This window comes from Eschrichtius robustus, chromosome 2 (genome assembly GCF_028021215.1).
Source record: "Eschrichtius robustus isolate mEscRob2 chromosome 2, mEscRob2.pri, whole genome shotgun sequence".
NCBI lineage: Eukaryota > Metazoa > Chordata > Mammalia > Artiodactyla > Eschrichtiidae > Eschrichtius > Eschrichtius robustus.
Genome location: NC_090825.1, coordinates 123,253,365 through 123,270,463, shown reverse-complemented (window position 1 = coordinate 123,270,463; position 17,099 = coordinate 123,253,365).

Genomic DNA, 17,099 nt, shown 5'->3' with positions numbered 1-17,099 from the left:
CTTGGCTTTTTCCCTTCAACCTTTTCCAGCTTATTTATTCCATTGACTTCTTTCTAAAGGCCGAGTCCTGGTTGTTTATTATCTGGCATTCTAAATGCAACAGTAAGTTGGAGGCCATGGCACCACCCCTGGCTCCCCGAGAAAGTGGGTCTCCAAAGCAGCCCCCTCCCCTCTTCCTGGGTTTTGTAACCAAAAGTAACAATCCATCAATCTCCACTGTAGCTAGAACAAAAATGGCCAATAAAAAATGCTGCTTTGTAAAGGCTAATCAAGTGCTTCTAATCTACCCTAAGCTCACCATCTAGAAAAACAGACCAGAGGGTTCTCCTCCTACAAAAATGGAATATGGGGGAGTCAAGAAGCTTTGACATCAAAGTAAAGTCTGCTTGAAACTGGGGAGGCTGGTTCATCCTTCCCCCCCGCCCACCCCCGTTGAGGATTCAGACATATAACTTCCAGAAGGTCTCCTGTGACGCACCTCTGGGAAAGAGACTAAATGAATTCAAAAGACGGAGGAAATTTGAAACGGAGGCTCAGGGAGGAGGTGGGAGGTACTCAAAGCCGGGCCTGGGCTCAGCGTCTCCATTCCTGTCACCGTGACTCATTTCCCCAGACTTGCACTTAGTGAAATGGCTTGACATGAGAATTTTCCTTTTAAAGAGAAATTTTCTTTCACTTTGTATATTTATTAGAAGTCCCAACGTTCAAATGTAATTTGTTTTGGAAGAGGGAAAAATAGTGAAAGAACCATCTTTCAATTCTAAGCTACTATCCATTTAATAACAGCTTTTTGGCAAGGAAATAACTACTTAAATGAACAATTTTGTAAGATGCGGCTCAATTTCAGAAACATTAAAATATGAACAAATACATCTCAAAATTGAGGAAGCATGTGGATGAAGGCATGCCTTTCTTCTCCGTGTTTATCTTTCCTGCGATGAAAGCCCCAGTGGAAACTCTTGGGGCAGGATTCCTGGCCTGAGGGAGACAACGTTCTCAGAGGAGACCAAGAGAGCATCAGAAACTTGTCCAACTCACAGAGAACTGTGGTATCAGGCTAGATAGAAGGACCAGCCGGTTCCTGTCCTGAGTTGACCATCAACTTCTTCACGGCCTTTTCTCTGCTTCCCCAAGACTCAGCCCCTCTGTCTGTACCAGTTGACAGGACAGATCATTGTTCCTCAGACTTAAGCATCGACCCACCTCTGTACTGTTACTCATTTCACATTTATTTAAGTCACCTTTTCTAAAAGCAAGACTTAGCCTCCTCCACAGAAAGAATATTCACGAAATGTCAGTTTTCATGTTTTGTTCTAACATTAAAATGATCACATAACCATTAATGTAACAAACATGTACCCATTCACCACCTACAGGCATTTTGTGAACCCCAGGGCGCATGCTTACCAAACTTCGGGACACTGAGTTCCGATGCCACAGAACATTTAAGCCTTTGGAGCCATCAGAGACTTGCCATGGACAATGGTTCTTCACAGATTGGAGTCAAGAGTGCTCCCCAGAGCACATACATGAACAATTTTGGTCATGGCTTTAAGGGGTTCACAGGCCCCCCCCCCTATAGCCTATCTGTGGCCTCCATCTCAAAGCCCCAACACTAATCCAATACCCTCACCACATAGGTGTACAGTCTGAGATCTAGAGCGTGGGAGGAACTTGCAAAAGACGTCAGAGCTAAGAGCAGAGGGCCGCCATCCTCCCCTTCCCCCTGAACAGAGGATGCACCAGAGCAAACATCGAAGACTCCTAAATGGAAACAGGAGGAGAAGGCCCTAGAGAGGTCAGGCCTCAGCAACAATCCCCACCACCATGCTTCAGCAATGACCTGCTCTGCGCCAGGTACAGAACTAGGTATTTACACTTGCCATCTCCTTCCGCCCCAGGGCTGGTGATTTTCTTGGTTGGTGGCACCTAGAAGTCAGTCCCTTTTCCAGCTGACACTCAAAGCTATGTGAAAGCTGACTTGCCTCCTTTTCAATGGTTTGCTGTGCTCTCAGAACCCTGCCCTACCTTAAATTTACCCCACAAGGCCTGCTGCTTGGTACCGGCCCTCAGGTTATACTGGAGGATGTCTGTTGACTTCTGGGAAACGGGAGCTGCAGCTTCCCGGGCTTTGATTAAAATCATCCTAATGCAACAGTCCATTCCTGACATTTTAACAAGCAGTTCAAAAGCTCAACGTTGGCACACATCCATGCCTTCACCTCCAGGGGACGAAGGTGAGCTGGAAGAAACAAAGAAGGAAGACACAAGGCACCAGGCAGCAGTGGGACGTCCATAGGTGAATGGGCAACAGGAGCCAACATGCTTCTTAACTCTTTAATCTCTGGCTCCTGCCTTTGCTCTTGGGGGTGGGGGAGCATCTCTGAACCGCCCAGTGGCCTTGTAATGAACTCAACCATATCAACATGCATTAGGCAACCAGCACGTGGAAGGCGGAACAATTGTCAGGTGGAACAAAGATGAAGCTACCATTCTTTTAGCTCAGTGACCCGATGAAGTAAGTCAGCTGTCTCCAAGGTATTTCTTTTGAACCTCCAGGGTCCATTATAATAAAAGTTAGACCCTCTAACGCTTCATCGCTGACAACGTGGGAGACCCTTTCTCTTCCTTCAAACCTGCATGGTAACTACCCAAAGCTTCCCTTCTACCCTCCAACCCTGGGCCCCATTCTTTTTTCAGCCCCTCTGCTGGCTGCCTCCAGGGCTCAAGAAGGCCCTAGCAGGCCTAATGACAAAGTTTTGTGGGGACACTATTGTCCACAGACTGAAGGAAGGAACCATTCCTAATCTGTCCTCTTCCATCATGGCCATGCACAGATGAGGCTGGTGTGTTTTAAACACTACCCCCCAAGACACAGCAAACCCCCGTTCACCCCTGGGAAATGTTCACACTCTGGGCCTCTGTCATACCTTAACTTGCCTCTTCCCCCTGTACTTCTAAGTCAAGTCTCAGGAGCCACTTGCTGTGGGAATGACTTGCCTGGTCAATGGAAAGAACATGGATCTAGGGGACAGGAAGCGTGGACCCTGCTCCTGGCTCTGCCACTAAGTGAGGAGCTTAGGCAAGCCGCTCAGTGCCTACATCAGTCACATCGCCTACAAAGGGCTCAGAAAGCCGTCCGCCCTCACTCATGGAATGACTGTGAGGGACACAAGAAACTCATTTACTTATAACCGCTTCGATAAGCTTAAAGCACCACCAAATAACAACAGCAAAAATATTCACGGAGGACATACGGGTGATTTCTCATATCTCCTTGCCTTAACCCCATGAGATACATGCCAGTGTTATTCCCATTTTGCAGATGGGGAAAGAGACTCAAGTTTTCAACATAGCCAAGAGCACATAGCCAGTAAGTGGTAGAACCAGGTCTCCAACTCCAAAGCCAGAGTTCTTAAAATACTGCTTCTAATACATGATAGTAGCTAACATTTTTTGAGTGCTTTCTATGGGCCAGGCTTGGGTCTACAAATTCCCCATGTTATTAACTCATTTACCTCCAAAACTCTAGAGGCAGATACTATTATTGTTCCCTTTTACAGATAAGGAAGCAGAGAGATGATACAACTTGACTAAATTTATACAGTTCACAAGGGACAGAGCCAGACATTCTGGGCAAAGTTCTTATCCTCTCTCCCCATCTCACATTATATATAGATGGAAGTTACCGATTAGAAAACAAGTTCCAGTAATGGCCAGTAAGTTCATCAACGTTAAACATTTGAGAGCCTGGTTTGTGTCAGGCAGCCAGGCCCTAGGCGAGGGGCTGGGGTTCCTGAGATGTGTAAGCCGCTGGTCCCCGCCCTCCAGGAGATGACAGCCATGTGTGTGGCAGACATACTTACAATACAATGTACAAAGTGCAGAAATGGTACAGAGAAGGAAATGGTTAATTAATGAGGACTGGTAAGAAAAAGTTTCTCAGAATAAGTGACATTTGAGCCGAGTGCTAAAGCAGTTTCCTCAACAAAGAATGATACGCCTTTCCAAGAGAGAGAACAACACATACGAGGTACCCAAGCAAGAATGGATTTGGCATGGGAGCGTGAAGTCAATGTTTCTCTAATTCGATTAAAAACACGTTTTCAATTTGCCAGAACTGGCCTACCCCTTCTTTCTTTCACTCATCCAATAATAATAAATAGTTATTAAGCACCCCCATCCAAGTACTGTATTTAGATGTAAAATAGATAAAAAGAATAAAAGGAAACCAATAATTATGAGCACTTATTATGCAGCAAGTGTTGTGCTAGGCACTTTTTAAAATCATTACAATCACCTGACAGATAAATACATTATTCCACTTTTATAGTTGATAAACAGATTCAAAAGGGTTAAGTGACACAGTCACTGTGACACAGCCAGACATTTTATATAGATCTGTCCTGGTCCAGATCCTGTACTTCTTTCCAGGTAATGCATAGCTACCTTGTCTTATTTTTTTCCACTAGTGAGGATATTCACAAACCATCTCTCTGTGACCAAACATTGCCTGACAGCTAACCAGGAAAACAAATTTGGTCTGTCACCAAAGCAGAGAGTGAAGTCAAGTGGCTCACAGAGCTCTCCAGCCACTGACCCTGACCTTATTCTTACTGTTTAACCATCCCCCAATTTAGATCTTCCACACCCCATTGGTTAACTGCTGGTGGCAGAACCAAGGTGATCTGCTGTCTCTGCTGATTCCTACCGCGGATGCTGTCAAAACAATGATCACTGTAGGGCCAGAAACAGGGGTTTAGTGACTGTTTCCAGATTCTCAATCCACTCCCTACCCCCAATTTCCTGAAGAGTCAAGCTTGGTGTCTTGGATGGCCAGTTTCCCACCAGACCCCCTCCTGCTCACCTGTCTCAACTTCCAGTTGCAACCCCAATCATTTGGTAGCTGCATTTGGTTTGAGCAGAGAGAGCATTTCTCCTGAACTCATCCTTGTGTGGAAACCCTGAGAACACAGCGAAGTGGGACCAGCCGCAAGCGCTGGGATTCTTGCTGTGGTTGGCTAGTGATATACATCCTCCCAGCCAAAACAGTAAATCCTTGTGGAGGTCAAAGAGAACCCCACGGAGGCTGGAGTAGAAGTGAGGGAAGGAGGCTGCCTTGCTGGCAGAAGGAAAAGCAGTATCTGGGCACTCTATAAACAGTCACTCAGCTGGGTGATATTCATGCATTCATTCATTCATTCATTCATTCCTCAATAAACATTTAAAGATTAATCATGTACTACTACCTGCCAAGCCCTGTGCCCGGGTGGTCTGGGGAAGCAGTAGTGACAGTCCCTGTCTTCATAGGGCTTATAGTGTCATGGGAGATGCAGGCAAACTCCCAGGCGATGATAGCAGTAGAATGTCAAGGGTAAGAGCCCAGGATGCTTGCCTGGGTTGACATCTAAGCTCCACCACTTATAAGCTAAATGACCCTTAACAAATTAACCTCTGTGTCTCAAGTTTCCTTACTGATGAAATAAGGATAAAAATGGCACCTGTCTCACAAAATTGCCGTGAAGATTCCTAGCCAACAATAAGGAGTCGATGCACATTTCTTGCCCTTGTTCTCCTAGTACTGAAAAACGGTCTTATGCATGCCCTCATGGGTATCTCCTGCACCAGGAGAATACAAAGTAACAGTACCTCACCCGGACCACGAGTTCCCCAGACAGGTGATGACTACTGTAAAACCTGAGAGATAAGCAGGAAATTAGTTATCCAGGGGATGACAGAGGAAAAGAGTGCTCCAGGCATCAATATGGTATATGTAAAGGCAAAGGAGCACATGGTGTAATTAAGGAACTTACAATAGTCTGGTATGACTCACTAGTGAAAAACAGGGATGCAAACCAAGAAAAGTAAAGGGACATAAGGTCAGGGGACAGTAATGCATGATATGAGAAATAAAGTTGCATGGCCTTAGTGAAGTTCACACATCAGGGGTTCTCCAATAGCTAGGCTATGAGCTGCTCAACTGAGGAATTTTAGGTTTCCATAATGCAACAAGTATGAATGGTCCTGGCACAGGGGATATATTGAGAAACTCAGCTCAAGTGTCAACTCCTTGGAGAAGCCGTTCCTGACCACCCTCACGTCCATGAGGACCAAGGTATTCTTGATTTCCCCCTCTGGTATCCCCAAAGCATAGAGAAGAGTCTGGCTCATAGTAGGTGCTCAATAAATGTTGGATGAATGAATGAATGAACAAATAAATGAGTGAGGAAGACAGGTACAGACTCTGCCCTCAGGAAGCTTACAAGCTGAGCAGTGTCCCACTGGGAGTTTGAGTTAAGGGGAGCTTGGTGTGGGGCATCACAGGACTGCTCAAAGGAGTCAAGGAATGAAAAAGAAAAAATGGAGAGCCAGTGAGCCAAGACGTGTTTAGAGCAAGAGACCAAGCTCAGAGAGCAGCGTTAGTTAATAGAGCACACGTGTGCCTGCCTGATGCATTACCCTCCCAGCAGTAGTTAGTCTTCTGGGACCTCGCACAGTATGCAAAAAGGTTGACAGCTTACAATCAATACCATGCTCACTGACGCAGGGAGCGACATTATCACATCCGAGATATTACCCCCACATCCCGGCTCGAACACTAAATATTCCCCATAACAAGGCTAAGGGAAGTGACAGCTATTATTTTCAACCCTCCTGCTTGGAAGCAAGAGGTGAGGCAAACCTTCCCCTGGGTGTTCTTAAGGGAAGGCAAGCCAGTTCCCCAAAGAAATCGCTCAGAGCCGAGCCCATGCCTCATGCGGCAAGACAGGGATGGGAGAAGACTGGCATTTTCATTTGCCTGGGTGTCCACAATATAGAAGTGGAGGTTTTGTGGGCAACTGAGAAGCACAACAATAAATGAGAAGGGGGAGGATGGTTGGGTTGGCGGGGATGTGTGAGGTGTGAATGCTGGATTTCATCCTACATGCCCAGGTCGTTCTAATAAAAAAACAACTTGACTCCCCCCGCCCACCCCGTTTGGCTTTCTTATTTCAGCTTCTCTGACTGTGGCATAATTGAAAGTCATATTTCATCTAGACCAATGATTTCCAACTCCAAGTGCAGGTGGCTTATGAACAGTCAGACTGAATTTATCAAAGAGAACAGCAAACAATTGCATGTTAAACAGCACCTATTTCTCAGCGGGGAAAGGTGGAACGGGTCATGTTACATCCTACCCACGACACAATACTGCTGTGCAGTCCACTGCAGCACGATTCCTTAGCCTCTGATGGGGCTCTAACAGAAAGAAGCCCGGGGCTAGGACACCAGGGTAGTTTTCTTAATTCTGAGGTGCATTTATTTAATGGCAGGCTCCATTTTTCAGCCCCTCATCTCCTCTCTGACAAGATGAAGGATACCGCTCTTAGTTTCCATATTCTTTTTGAAAAGGCAGAAAGGTTAATTAGTTATATTTGGAATGGTTCTTGACAGAGTCACCTGAAACTCAGAGATGGGTATATTCAATGAAGATGTGACAAACGTCATAGAAGCTTATAAAGTGTCTATCATGGAACAAGAACTCTCAGTTCAAAAGCTAACTTTCCAAAGTACAGAAAGAATACCACTTCAGGAATGGAATGTGGTTCAAAGCAGCTCTACACTTTGACCAGCACAGGAACAGTTAAGTAACTCCACTGGTGTCAGATGATGTCCCAAGAGGGACACTGGGGAGGCTCCTGCAAGAGCAGTGATTACGGCTCTTCCCTCTCCTCCAGCATTACACACATGATGGATTCTTCTCAACATAACATCACACACACACAGCCGCAACGCCCCACTAACAGACCCCCCTCTCAGAGCAACATCTACGAATTTGTGATCCCTCCTTTAGGAATGGAGGATGCTTCCCAGCTGATTAATGACACAACCTGGAGACAAAGGCTGTAAATTTGTTTTACGGTATTTTATACCAGGACTGGAGATCCATTTACAAATGAAAACCCCACTGGCTTAGTTGATAATAAATTTTATATTGTAAGAACTTCCTTTTTCACCTGCTCGTGATATTGCTCACTTTGGGTGGAATAACTGTCCTGGTGATGAGCAATAATTGAACATTATCATTTGTGGAGACATTTCAATTTACTGAGGCACTTTCACAAGCAGAGAAGTGGTGCAAACTGCCCAAGGTTACACAGAGTCACTCCAAGACCAACACTGAAACCAGGTCTTTTGAATCTCTAAGATCAGCCTTACTTCATGGTTGTTTTTCATTTTTCCATGTGTCTAAAAGCAATGGGTCGACTCAAACCTAGATCGAAGGTCTTGATAAGATATTTTAATTCCTACTCAGGAGCATTCAGCATTTCTGCCTGTGGTACCAAAGGCAATTTCCTCAGTGGTGCTCAGAGGACTGCCTCGCACCCAGGCTCACCGGTGTCCACATTGGCACAGGTTCACAGAGGTGGACCCACTGCCTTTAGTCATCACATTACATATTACCCACCTACAAGATTAAATGCTATCAATTATTTGCCTTCCTACAGATCTCTTTACCAAACAATAATTCATACCTGATCATGTGCTGCAGCGTAAGCTATGTAGATAATCAAGGCACAATTCCTGTCCTCAAGGAATATAGTCCAATAGGAAATGAAATGCCAACAGGTGACTTTAATATAACATGGCTAATGTAATGGCAGAGATGTGTGTAAGTTATAGGGGTGTACAGAGTTATAGAATCTGATCTTCTGGAGGAGATGAAATGGAGTTCAATCCTAAAGGAGGACAGGGCAACCAGATGACCATGAACATGAGCAAAGGCACATGGTTGAGAAGCCCCATCTGTCTCTGAACACTACCAGCAGATTGATTTTGCTGAAAGGAAAGACTATTGGCTAGGACTGGCTGGAGTGCTTATGAGTGAACAAAGCCCAGATTGCAGCGGGCCATTTAGAGAGCTCAGACGTCCCTCAGCAGCCAATGGATTATCACTGGAAGATTTTTAAGAAGAGAATTGACATAGTTGGAATTACATTTCCAAAGATCCCTCTGGTAACTGTGTAAATGACATATTTGAAGTAGACAAGATTGAAAACAGGAAACTGTTGAAGTGGTCCAGGAAAGCGATGATGAGAGCCTGAACTGGGGATGGAGGAAAAAACTGAGGAGGTAAGATCAATATAACTTAGAGAATGATTTGATGAGAGCAAAGAGAGATGTTAATAAAGATGCCCAGGTGGATAGCTAAGATGATAAGCAATGGCATGAACAGAGTTGGAGACTAAAGGAATGGGAGAGTAGGGTTTAACGGGAGGAAAAGAGAAAGATGAGTCTAATTTGGGACAGAGTGTGTGTGAGGAGTTAGTGGGACAGCCAGGTGAAGGGAGAATCCCAGCAGGTATCAAGATAAAAAGATCTATGACCAAGATGTCATTGATAAGATGGAGAGTTAGTCACTAGTGTGTCCTGGCCTTTCTAGAGAGGATGACACAGCGAGAAAGTACAGTGAGACTATGTTAGCTGAGGAGTAGGCCCTGGGGGGCAGTGTGTTAAGGAATAGACAGAGGGGGCGGCCACCCAAAGCAATAGAGAAGGAAGCATCGGAGTCACGAGAAGAACCGGGGGCAAAGGATATCATGGAGATAAGGGAGTAGAGTTCCCTCGTTGAAAAATGCAGCTCCTATAAATCTATATTAAAAAACAAACAAACAAACAGAAATCCAGTATAAAAGTGGGTAACGGACTTGAAGGCAATTCACATAAGATATCCAGAAAATCAATGAACATAAGAAACGTGCTCTACTTAGTAATCAGAGAAATGTAAATAGTACTGTACAGCCACAGAATGAATGCAAATAGAAGGGCTGACACTAACAAGCGTTGGCAAAGCTTTGGCACAACTGGAACACTCATACACTGCTGGTGAGATTAGAAATCCATCACTTTGAAAAACAATGTGGGGACTTCCCTGGTGGTGCAGTGGTTAAGAATCCACCTGCCAAGGCAGGGGACACAGGTTCGAGCCCTGGGCTGGGAAGATCTCATATGCCGCGGAGCAACTAAGCCCATGCACCACAACTACTGAGCCTGTGCTCTAGGGCCCGCGAGCCACAACTACTGAAGCCCATGCGCCGCAACTACTGAGGCCTGCACGCCTACAGCCCGTGCTCTGCAACAAGAGAAGCCACCGCAATGAGAAGCCCGCACACCGCAACGAAGAGAAGCCCCCACTCGCCACAACTAGAGAAAGCCCGTGCACAGCAACGAAGACCCAACGCAGCCAAAGATAAAAAATTAATTAATTTTTTTAAAAAAGAAAGAAAAACAATGTGGCACTATCTAATAACATTGAAGATATTCATTCCCTATGACCCAGCAACACGTTCCACTTCTAAGGATATACCCAGAAAATTTATGCACATGTACACCAAGAGGCAAGTTCACAGCAACACTTTGTAAATGCTAAAATTAGACAAGAACACCAACGACCACCAACAGAACAAAACAGTATGTTCCTCTCACAAAATAGAATTAGACAAAAAATGAAGGAACTACAACTTCGGACAACATGGATGAATTTTACAAATATGAGGTTGAATAAAAGAAACCAAACAAAAAATATTTGCTTCGTGATTACAATTACATAAAATTCAAAAGCAATTAAAAAAATTCACAAGCAGGCAAAACTGAACTATAATGTTTAGAATGAATATTTAGGTGTTAAGACCATAAAGAAAAACAAGCGGTTATTATATAATTAAGGACAATGATTATCTTTGGGCAAAAGGAGAAGGTGTGACTAGGAGGAGGCATTCAGAAGAATTCTGAGAAGCGGACACAAAACCAATTTACCGTTTCAAAGGCTTTCCGTTTATAATTGTTCACTAAATTTTCCATTTGAGCTATTCAATTTTCTCTGTGTTATACTTCACATTATAAAAGATTTTTTTTTTAATGCTAGAGAGGGACTCAAACACTCTAACAGTATGAGACTGTTTTATGTTGGGGGAAACAGCCCTGACTACATGCCAAGAGCCGTGGAGGGCATCAGTGAATCACAACACAGGACAGCATGTTTATAATGATGACTGTGAGTCATCAAGAAAATATCAAACTAATTCTGTGTTTGCTGCTGGACAAGGCAAGAAGCGTGAAATTCACAACAGAGAAAAGGAAAGTTACAGAGGCTACAGCAGCTATAGCTGAAAGAGAACCAGTGCTCAACCTGGGAGTTGGGTGTAAATTCAAATTCTCTCCTATCCTTTCAGAATTCTTCCTCATCCTTCTATCTTCAGTGATCGTTTTCTTAACTGTCCCAAGAAAGAATAGCCACTGTTAGTGTCCAGCTTCTAGTGGGGATTAAGCATATGATCAAGAAACTAGGGGGTGGAGACATTACCTTCCCAAAATATCTTGGTACATTACTGGAATATTTCCATCCAATATTTTCATTTACCTCATTAAATAGGAAAATGTACTGAACAGACCATTATTAATGCAGCCAACATTTGTTTTCACTACCCAGAATTCTGCCCTCTTTCTTGCAACAAAATCCCTAGATATCTCTTAGGGTAGACCACACTCTCCCAACAACCGGCCACACACCTTGAATGAAGCTGACCTCACTCCTAGCTCCAAGGATGAAGCATGGGACCTGAGCCAAGCCAATGAGCCCTGGCCACCGTTCATAATAGATGACCTAAGTCAGGCCAGTCAGGGCCAGCAAGGCTCAATTCTAGGGCTTGGCTTGAGCAATGAGAGAATTGAACATGTTCTTTCTTGATGAATATGAACAGAAAGGGATTAGGAACAGGAAAAGCTGCAGCCGTCTTGCCACCACATGAAGCCTGAGGATGGTAAAATCCAATAGAGCAGAGGGGGGGTTTAGAGCGGGAGTCAGTCAACTCTCCCTATAAAGGGCCAGATAGAAATATTTTAGGCTTTACAAGCTGTACAGTCTGTGTTGTAACTACTCTGTCATTGTAGCATGAAAACATCTATTTATAATACATAAATAAATGACGGTGGCTGTGTTCCAATAAAGCTTTATTTACAAGAATGGGTGGAGGTGGAATTTGGCCTGTAGGCCAGAGTTTGCCAACCCCTGGTTTAATGCATGGGTTCTAGAAATAGCACATAGACTCAAATCCTGGCTCTGTTATTTGCTCAGTCCTAAACAAGTTACTTCATCTCTCTATGCCTCACTTGCCTCATCTGTAAATGGAAATAATAATACCACCTACCTCCTAGACTCATTATGAGGATTAAATGAATTAGTAAGTATAAAATGCTTACAACAGTGCCTGGCACACTGAAGTGCTGACTGTGTTAGCTGCTATCACCTTTATCATCATGATCACTGTCAACAGTGCCAGAAAAAATAAACCCAGTCTTGTATCATTGGAGCCCAAGATCAAAATGGGCCAAAGTTCTTAGCCCAGGCTATTCAGTTACATGAGGTAATAAATTCCTTTTTTGCTTAAAACAGTTTGAGCTGGTTTTCCATCTTATAACTGAAATTACTCCATCTGAATAAATGAATGAAATCTGGATAGGAATGACAATTACCTAACAGCTGTGATGTAACCTCCCTCATTTCTGTGCCCATCACAGACATCACCAATCGAACACAGCTTTTTCTCTCACTAAACCCAGGTAGGGCCTCACACATGGCTGTGAACTGAATTGCATCCCCCCCTCCAAATTCATATGTTGAAGCCCTAACCTCCCAGTTAATGGTATTCGGAGATGGGGCCTTTGGGAGGCAATGAGGGTTAGTTGAGGTCATGAGTGTGGGGTCCTCATGATGGGATTAGTGTCTTTATAAGAAGAAACATCGCAGAGATTGCTTCCTCCCTTTCTCTCCACCTGTACACGCTGAGGAAAGGACATGTGACAACACAGTGAGAAGACAGCCATCTGCAAACTTAGGAGAGGGTTTTCACCAGATACCGACCCTGCTGGCACCTTGATCTCAGATTTCCAGTCCCCAGAAAGATGGGAAATAAATTCCTATTGTTTAAGCCACCTGGTCTATGGTATTTTGTTACGGCAGCCCGGGTCGATTAAGACAGACGTGTTTTCCCCCTCAAAACAGGACCTAAGCAGTCTCTCTCAATCAATCAAAGTCAGTATGTGAAATGAAACCTCTTTATCCCCGCGTTAGGTCATGAATTCTAGGGGCTGATCCCGAGTAATATTAATGAGCTTTGTAAATGTTCTCTTAGTGTATGCTTGTGAGAGAGAAAGAAATTTGCCAAAAGAGCTATAAATTTTTAGATGTGTGGTCTCCATTTCTAACTTCTCATTTATGAGTCTTTATTCCATTTCAAACCCATATACTTTAAACTGCCTGCAGAAAAAAACTGGAAATCATCCTACGTGTCTTGTTTCTTTACCAAGTACATTTTCTCTGAGAAGGTTCAACAAATGCTGTTTGCATGAATGAGGTCAGCAAAGGCTTCTAAAGAACAAGTTTCTCCTCTAACCCAGGAAGGGATAAAATTAATAGTCCTGAAAATGTAAAGTGTCACTGAGGAATGTAATGTCCTTAATCTACAGCAGAAAAAACAATTGCATAATTAACTTGATTTGTTTTACATTCATAGAAAGAGGGGCTTTTGAATTCAGAATGCAAATGAGCCAAGAACCAGGATACTTTTTTTTTTTTCTTTAAAATTTAATTAGCTATCGCTAGGAATATCCTATCCTTCCCAAATTCTTAACCCACATGGTGGGAATACTACTACCACCTCCCTGAAAACTTACTCAGATGCATTTCTTCTCCTCAAATCAACAGAGATACCATCTATTCGTTAAAAAAGAATTCCTAGTAATTCTACAGCTATCTATGAACTGTGTAGAGCAGTGGTTCCCAAACATGAACGTGCATCAAAATCACCCTGAGGGCTCGTTAACACACACACTGCTGGGCCCATCCTCAGAGGTTCTGATTCAGCAGGTCTGGGGTGGGGCCTGAGAATCTGGATCTCTAACTGGTTCCCAGGTGACATGGGTACTTGGCTGTAAGTGATACCTCTGTATTAGTTGTCTATTCCACAACACAAATTACCACAAACTTAGTGCCTTTAAACAACACAAATGTATTATCTCACAGTTTCTCTAGGTCAGGAGTCTGGGCATGGGTTAGCTGGGCATCCTGCTCAGGGCCTCCAAGGTGCCAGAGCGGGGGTCCTCGTCCGTAATTACATGGGTACTGGCAGAACTCATTTTCTCGCAACTGTGCAACTCACGGAAGCTGTATCTTCCAGGCCAGCAGGAGGGCGTCCCTCACACTGTGAATCTCTTCTGACCTCAGGAAGACCCAGTGCCTTTTAAGGGCTCGCCTGATTAGGTCAGGGCCACCCAGGATAATTTCTCTTTGGATTAACTCAAAGTCAACTGATGAGTAACCCAATCTCAGGATTGCTATCCCATCATATTCACAGGCTCCATCTACAGTCAAAATGAGAGGATTATATCGGGGGGAAGGGGAGGGTTGTACACCAAGGAGTTCAGAATCATGGGAGCTGTCCCAGAATTCTGTCTACCCCAATTCCTATCACAGTACTTACCCTCACAATATTGAATTATAAATTTGCTTATCTATCTCTCTGTTGAAAAGTGCCCATTTTGGGTCAATGTCCTCATCACCAAACACTGAGTGCCCAAAGATATTCTATAAACACCAAATGGCCAAACTAACTGATGAATTCTGTACTCCTAATGAAGACCTTTTCTTCCCTACTCATTTCAACATTCTTAAGTTGAAAGATTCTAGACATACAAATGGGCAGTAGGCACATGAAAATATGCTCAACATCACTAATTATTAGAGAAGTGCAAATCAAAACTACAATGAAGTATCACCTCACACTGGTCAAAATGGCCATCATTAAAAAGTCTACAAATAACAAATGCTGGAGAGGGTGTGGAGAAAAGGGAACCCTCCTACACTGTTGGTGGGAATGTAAATTGGTGCAGCCACTATGGAGAACAGTATGGAGGTTCCTCAGAAAACTAAGAATAGAGCTACCATATGACCTAGCAATCCCACTCCTGGGAATATACTTGGACAAAACTATAATTTAAAAAGACACATGCACCCCAATGTTCATAGCAGCACTATTCACAATAGCCAAAACATGGAAACAACCTTAATGTCCATCAACAGATGAATGGAAAAAGATGTGGTACATATATGCAATGGAATACTACTCATCCATAAAAGAGAATGAAATAATGCCATTTGCAGCAACATGGATGCAACTAGAGATTATCATACTAAGTGAAGTAAGTCAGAAAGACAACGACAAATACCACATGATATCATTTATATGTGGACTCTAAAATATGACACATATGACATATTTGTCATATGAAACCTATCTATGAAACAGAAAGAGAATCACGGACATAGAGAAGAGACTGGTGGTTGCCAAGGAGGAGGGGAGGTGGGGGAGGGATGGATTGGGAGTTTGGGATTAGCAGATGCAAACTGGTATATATAGAATGGATAAACAAGGTCCTACTGTACAGCACAGGGAACTATATTCAATATCCTGTGATAAACTATAATGGAAAAGAATATGAAAAAGAATATATATATATATGTATAACTGAGTCACTTTGCTGTGCAGCAATAGTTAACACAACATTGTAAATCAACTATAATTCAATTAAAAAATAAAATAAAAATAAATAAATAAAATATAACTGTCATCATTATTATTCATACTGATCATTTGAACACTGACTATATGCCAGGCATTGTGTTAGATGGTTTGCAAGCAAACACTCTCCTATAATGTCCCATGAGAGGTAGAGATTATTTCTCTTGTTCACTACTTTACCAGTGTTAACCCAGGGTCTGGACACTTGTGGGCTCTCAGTGAAATGGCTGTCAAATAAGTGGCCAACCACCCTTGGAAGAAGCTATTATGCCCATTCAAAGATGAGGAAACTGATGCTGAGAAATTAAGTATCTTGACTAAAGACACACAGAGAGACAGGATTCAGACACAGCTGCTTCACTCCAAAGTCCACACCCTTAAATACTCATCTGTTATGCTTCACTTCTCATCTGTGTAATTCCCATATCACACTAACTTTTGGCAGTTTAAATACTGGACTTAAATTGGCCTAAGTCTCTTAAACCAAAGTCTTTCTTTGTGTGTACCAGTCCCTGTTCTTACAGGTATCTGCCTGCTAAGCAAGCCTGTTTCAAGAGAAGAAGATGGGAAAGAGGACCACCCATTATAACCAAGGCCTACACTCATGTAAGTTTATACCTCACGCCCTTTTCTTAGGTAAAGTAAGGAAGAGAACTGACAAATTCATTTAGGATGTACTCTATGCCTCTCCCCTACATGGTAATGGTTTTTGAAGTCATCACCATCCTGGAAATATCTCGACATTTGCTTGACTAAACCCCAATGGACATTTAAAATCCTTCCCATGAAATAGAAAATTAACCTACAAAACATTTGTGTGGAAAGCATGCAATGGCTTTAAGAGTTAGTGCCCTCTGGGAAGTTGTATGCTCAAAAAATATTGGGGTGTAGGAATAGAAGTAGGCTGGCAGGAAGTATAAACATGATGGTAACTCCCCCAAAAGACTCTGGTGAGGACAATCGTGACACAAGCTTATGACTTTTCTCCTCTGTGCTCAGTCACACATTCAGAGTCACCTTCCAGAGACCCTGGAAACCAGGAAACCCAAAACTCCTTATGACATGTTTTCAAGAGAAATAGAAGTCAATAGTGCTGGAGACCTCCCTTGTGGACACATTCTGGGGTATTATTGGCCTCCCCCCTTAACTCTGTTCCCACCCACATGGCCACACCCCTGGCTGCCATGTTTTTACCCTGTGCTGCCACCTAGTGGCCATAGCTGCACAGACCAGAGTATTGTGCAAGACCCTTAAAGCAAAGCCTGGGTCTTCCCTGGTGGCGCAGTTGTTGAGAATCTGCCTGCCAATGCAGGGGACACGGGTTCAAGCCCTGGTCTGGGAAGATCCCACATGCCGCGGAGCAGCTGGTCCTGTGAGCCACAATTATTGAGCCTGCGCGTCTGGAGCCTGTGCTCCGCAACAAGAGGGGTCGCGATAGTGAGAGGCCCGTCCACCGCAATGAAGAGTGGCCCCTGCTTGCCA